The sequence below is a fragment of the Pseudoliparis swirei genome, chromosome 16, assembly GCF_029220125.1.
Source record: "Pseudoliparis swirei isolate HS2019 ecotype Mariana Trench chromosome 16, NWPU_hadal_v1, whole genome shotgun sequence".
Lineage (NCBI taxonomy): Eukaryota > Metazoa > Chordata > Actinopteri > Perciformes > Liparidae > Pseudoliparis > Pseudoliparis swirei.
The window spans coordinates 19,123,102-19,129,688 of NC_079403.1; the positions used below are offsets into that span (position 1 = coordinate 19,123,102).

The window sequence follows — 6,587 nt, forward strand, 5'->3', positions numbered from 1 at the left end:
ACACCTGCCGGTTGAAAGTGGATTAAAAGAAAGAAAAAACATCATCGAACACCGGCGCTATAACAAACGACTGTTGGTTGGTGATGTAATATTTGTGAAGTTAGCACCCATTCTGTTTTAGTATTTATTCCCTTTAGCCAAAGATAGATGAATCACAGCCGATGATCTTCTTTGCTATGTCCCTGTTTAACACTAAAGTGTAGTACAAAATGGTTGTAGAGGCAAAGATCCCAGTTTCTCAACCAGCCCTGGCCTCAGTTAACCAAAATAAAATGCACATGTTGAGAACCACAGCTTTCACCGGAAAAAACAATCTCATCACACTGTCACACTATGAGTTTTGGGGATTTACATTTCACAAATTAAATGCCACTTATAGTGAGGGAACCACACCGAATTATCATATAATAACTTCCTGTCAGCTGTACGGAAAATGTTAACGTCTCTCAGCATGTTGTTTTACGGCCCAGAGCTCAAGTGTTTTGGTTTCGTCTCTTATATGTAACCAACCTTCTTTCAAAGTCAGCAACTATTCACAAAGTGCTACTTGCCTGGTATCAAACAGCAGATGGACACAATTAGACTATTGCTGGTGAATACAGTGGAATATTTAGCAGCTTAAGAGCGACATATTTCTCTCAGAAGTAGGTAGAGACGAAAAATAGAGCAAAAAGGAGAGTAAACAAAAGCTTCAATTGACGAGGTGGCCAGAATGAATGCTCATGTTTGCTACATGTGTACTGTAAATGGGAAACAGTTTGCTAACAAGTTTGCCACGACAACTTAGTGATGATATATCAGTTGTTGGAGGTAAATAGGTTCCACTGTGGCCAAGAAATTAATTAATGCAGTTTTAAAGAAACACAAACAGTAGTCAACTCCTAAGGCTGATAAGATAATATCAAAGTAACCCCAATAGCAGACTCATCTGATTCAGCTTTTTCCAGTCTAAAATAAATAAAATTGTATTACTGACAAATGGGAGAATGCTCTTAAAACAGCAGTCAGTTAAGCAGGGAAATCCTGGACCACTGCTTTAAAAGGGTCCAGGACCCCTCCCCCCCCCGACACACTGTAGGTCACACACTCAGTAGAGTCAGTCTCTGCATCCAAACTTCAATGTCACTTCTTGCAAAGCTTGATATCTGCAGCGTCCTCGCTCGCCCTGGACAGCGTCTCTGCTGGGAGACACACCCAATCCCGTCTCTGTGGAAACCCGGCCAATGGCGACCCACATTCCAAGAGATAACGGTATGGGAAAACCGACTGTGATAGCGCTCCAAAACAAACCTGATAACACACTATAAATACAAGACTCCCAGATGGCTTGATTGCATCAATAAGCATTTTTTTTAGCGCTCCACTGACAGCCAAGCTGGGGTAGTACAGTGACAACATTTGTGAAAATGGGCTATACAAATAAACTGAATTGAAAAGGCATCCATCATAAATACAGCGGGAGCTTTTACACATGCTGATTTGTTTGGAGAGTGAAGACGTTCCATTTGTCATGTCGGTTTAATAGGCTACCGTGTAGGTCAGAGGAGGAGGGAATGTGTTGTTTTGGGTTGTTGCGGCTTTCTTCGAATACACTTTCCCATATGACTCCCAAACAGATTGACTTCAAGGGTTCAAGTTGAGTTCCAAGTCCAAGCTGGCCACCATACGCCACAGCCAGCGCCCACGTGTTGTCAATAAAGCATTTCAGTAAAGAACGCGCGAGTCCCCAACGGGCCCGAACGCAGCTCCTTATTTGTTGGGAAAATTGGATCAACTGTTATCCACGGCTCCGCGAAGTTATGAAACAAATGAAGTTTGTTGTCCCAGAGGTGGAGAGGAAATTATACTAATAAATTGCTCTGGGACAAACAGTGCGGAGTGATGTCTCAAACACTGTGGCTGTGTCTACTACCGCGCACTTAACGAAGTACACTGCAATGCAGTGCACTGCAATTCAGTGCACTGCATTGCAGTGCACTGCGTCGCTGATGAAGTGCTGTCTCAAATGGAACACTTAACCGTTAACCACTTGGCGGAAGTGACGGACACAAATCTGTTCACGGCACCCGCGAAATTAAGCCGGGAGTGACATATGCAAATCTGTTTGCGATACCCTAACCATTAAACTGACAAAATGAATGCACTTCTTGCCCTCTTGTTGTCCCTTGTTTACCCCTTTCTCCACCCCATGTGGAAACTGCGATACCTCCACAATCGCGGCAGGAGCCTCCGCCTTCTGGCTGAAGTCGAGATGGTATATGTAAATTTAATTGTGATTTTACCTTACCTTCACAGCATAGCTTCATGTAGTAGTTGCAATTAAATTCTCCTCGCTAGGTATGCTAAATTCTCAATTATCTTTGTCAGAAGTAGCCTTCTTCTTTGCAATCCACATACACACCATATGGAAATAAAACATGACAAATCTGTACATGTTTGTCCCTAGATTCAATTAGTTTTAAGAATTATCCACTGAAATGATAGGCATCATCTGCTTGAATTCACACAGTAATAGGCCTACTTTGACTGACTGTACTTTTATACACATCTCTGTTGTAGTGAAGTTCACCCTGATACAGGAATCAATTAGCAATTGAACACACAGGCATATTAATTATTGTTACAAACATGCATCAATTCTAATATAAATCAGAAAACGCAAGAAAAGACTACAAAACCTCAATGACAACATTTTATTGATAAAATGACTTACATATTAATATAATCTTCCCTTCCCCTCCCCACACACTCTACAGCAGTCACCCAGTCCCAGGCGGCGCTGCCGTATCAATGTTGCAATGCCACTGCTGGCGTTGTATTTTGATGGCCACAGTGACATGAGGGTGGACTTCAGGCTCACCCGAGTCATTCAACGCCCTCATGGCTGTGCTGGGCACTGACTGACCACGGTTGGGGCCCCGAGATCTCCCGTCTAGTTTTTATTTTTTGGCTTGCCAGCGCCACCTCCTATCGGGTGGTGGCCAGGGCCTTCGACAGGCCCCGAGCTCAGTGCATGATGCCAGGGTCCTGAATAACAGCCCCATCTTCTATGAGCAGTCATACCCTCCACCAGGATACTGTATCCTTGGGGATGGTGGCTATCCCTGCCTGTCCCAACCCATCTGCCTCATGACCCCCTTCAGGCAGCCTGTCCGCAACCACCTCCAAGCACGCGACAACGGCTGCCTGTCAAAGGCGAGGTGTGTTGTGGAGAGGTCCTTCGGGATACTGAAGACGCGATGGCGGTCCATCTTCTTAAAGGCCCTGGAGGTGGATGTGAGGTTTGTGCCAGAGGTCATTGGAGCCAGATGTCGGGAGGGCAGCAGAGGACCAGCACCAGCACCTCCAGGAAACGTTTCTGGGGCAGGAAACAGAAATAGGATAGCCATTCAGTGCTATGTCCCAGACCACGATTACATTTAAATTAATACATACATACACGACATTAAAAAAACAACACACAACGATGATTGAAAGCTACAATTATTTCTAGAAGGACAAGCTTAGATAGCTATCGTAACGGTATTAATTATCGGGCGGCGTGTGTGCAAACGTCATGTGTCATGTTAACCCGTTATTAAACTGAGCATATCCATTGTTAATCCATTATTTAAATTGCTATTTCGATTGGTTAACAGAACAGCCGTTGTTTAACACTGTCCGATGACTGACATAGCTATCTGTCATCGGACTTGCCGCTGGAGCAAGCGCCTGGAGCCGACCTGCCCCCGCTCGTCAAGCGAAGAGTGTCCGATAAAAGTGCACCTTCGTCGGACTGGCCGGGTGGTGGATTACCCAGCTAGTTTATCATAACTGCCATGCAGATCCAATGGCATCTAATGCTACCTAGGTATGCTCACTAATCTGAGAATGGCATGTTAGTAGTACATTGTAATACCAGTACAATGTGTAATTACCGCTGATACTTACATTTACGGTCTGTAGCTTCGTGGTCTACCGCTTGTGCTGTCCGCCATTGTTTTAGAAATAAAATGAAAAGCTGGCGAAAGGGCTCCTCCTCTTCCGCTACGTCGCCAAGATGGCGGCCGTTTAGAGCGAGTAGTGTCCATCGTTTTACACTACATTTTTTGCCCGTTTGCAGTGCACCATCTGGGTACTTTCAGTGCACTGTATTCTGCTGGTTTTTTCAGTGGCGCACTTCGAACACTGAAAGTCAGTGCTCGAAGTGCTCAATTGCGCGGTAGTAGACACAGCCTTCGTCTTGTGCATGCTGGAGTAAACTGAAAAGTGTGTCTCATCATAGCAATCTGAAGTGCGATGCTTGGTCCAGCCTAAAAGTGAGCCCACACGGCCCTGCCCTGTTTTCCGTCTAACGAGCAGCCAGGAAGTCTATTATGTGAATGGAGCTCTATTATCTCTGTGGGTGCAGACTGAAGGTCAGATAGAAGTAAAGGTAGAGGTCAAGGGTGAATCTCAGAGGGCAGGATGGTCAATTTCATGGGTCAGGGCTCGGAGGCTCTCCAAGGTCTCGTAGGGTGGTGGTGGTGGGGATGGGCCCTGAGGGTTCAGTCACCGGTTTGCAAGCTTGCGCAACAGCACACTTTACTCTAATCCAGGCCTCTTATCAGAAAAACCAACAAACAGGTCCCCATGAGAGAAATACGCCTTTTGTACATTTTGTGTTCTACATGGAAATCAAGATGAGATTTCTGGGAGAATCTCTCCCAGCGCAGATAAGAGAAACACATAAACTGACTCAGGCTATAGACCTCAGCGGGCAGCAGACTAAACCTTCAAGTGAAACCTCTCATCACCAACTGTCTACTGGACGACTGCATGCAGCTAAATGCAGAGTGACATGGAAAAGGTATAATTAAGTTGTGATTACAAAGAGCAGGTATGGCAACACTCCCACCCCCACAAACACCAGCCCAGCCTATACACACACAAACACACACACACACACTCGCACACGCACGTCACCCCCACCCTTCTCGACTGGTTCTGGCAGATTGCTCACACATGCTCCTGGCTACTGGCTGCCTGCCACCCGTCTCCCACTCTAACTCTCTTCCCCCAGCACAGGAAGCCCAGCAGGCAAGGCGAGCGGAGCGGCGTGCTAAGGGTCTGGTGAGAAAGCCTGAACATGGATCAGCGGGCCCAGTCTGGACCTGCAAAGTTCACAGTGGGTAATGTTGGACTCCAAAAACAACAACGAAGGCTCACTCCTCATCGCTCACAACAGAATACTTCTTTGTCCTCAGTGAAATGGGTCATGAGCCAGATTCTAGATGATCGCCACATGGCGAGATGAATGGTTATGGTTCAGTGAGAATGGTTTGCCTGGAGACTATACATTTCTGATTTTCTTTTTGTTTTGTTTCATAAGTGCCCCAAGAAAGGTGTCCCTCTTGCCCCAGAACACATGCTTTCACTAAATCCTGTCATTTTATAGTTGGGGTGCTGTTGCACATAACACTTTATTGGGCTCGCCAAAAAAACATTTCTATCAGCAGTACACCATTGAGCCACACGAGGGAGCCCGGATTTTCAAATTGTTCTTATAACTGTAGCCTACTTACTCTATCGAAATGACATTGATAAAACGTTAAGGTGTATATGTTTACAATAAAGCATGCATTACAAATATATATCTCTTAGAAATGTCTGGTTTCCATATCCAAGAGGATATGGAAGTACAAAATAGATCCACTCATAGTGACGACAGAACATGATTCAAGATTCAAGATGTTTTATTTGTCACATACACACACAGGGTGTGCAAAAACAACACAATATTTAGTGTGTGTGTGTGTGTGTGTGTGGTTCACAATCCTGATGGCCTGAGGAAAGAAACTCCGTCTCAGTCTCTCTGTTCAGCTGAAACAGTCTGTTGTTGGGGTGGTGAGGACCCTTCATGATCCTGCCGGCTCTGGTTCTGCACCTCCTGGTGTACAAGTCCTGCAGGGTGGGAGTGAGCCTTCCTGTCCTGAGCGGAGCAGTTGCCAAACCAGGCTGTGATGCTTCCTGTCAAGGACTGAAGGATCCTCTGGGAACCTTTAAATTTCCTCAGCTGCCTGAGGTGGTTGCCTTTCTCACCAGAGTGTCTGTGTTTGTTGTCCATGTCAGATCCTCGGTGATGTGGACTCTCCACAGTAGTCCCAGTGGTGATGTTGTACCTTCCTAAAGTCCACAATCAGCTCCTTAGTTTTGGTGACATTCATGATGAGGCTGTTGTCCTGGCACCAGAGTGACAGATCAGCAACTTCCTCCAGGTAGGCCATCAGGCCCACCACCACTGTGTCATCCGCAAACTTGATGATGGTATTGAGTTGAACCTGGCCACACAGTCAGGGATCTTGTGTTCAGGGTGACCTGACCACCTGTGGCCTGGCGGTCAGGAAGTCCAGGATCCAAGCACACAGGGGGTGTTCAGTCCCAGCTCAATCAGCTTGCCGCCAGTCTGGAGGGGACTATGGTGTTGAAAGCTGAACTATAATCAATGAACACCTCTGGCTGTCCAGATGAGAGGTGCAGTACCTGGGAGACAGCATCATCCGTGGATCTGTTTCATTCATACATGCTGGAGAAGCATTCTTGGGCACAGGGACAATAGTGGATCTCTT

The 6,587-nt window shown here is 46.1% G+C and overlaps 1 long non-coding RNA gene across 1 annotated transcript; it reads right to left on the bottom strand.

Moving 5' to 3' along the window:
• Positions 1-2,679: 2,679 nt before the first annotated feature.
• On the bottom strand, positions 2,680-4,193 carry LOC130206307 (uncharacterized). Its single transcript, XR_008834079.1, has 2 exons — positions 3,931-4,193; positions 2,680-3,358 (listed from the first exon to the last, which is right to left on the bottom strand). It is a non-coding gene; the product is annotated as an uncharacterized LOC130206307 (long non-coding RNA).
• Positions 4,194-6,587: the final 2,394 nt, after the last annotated feature.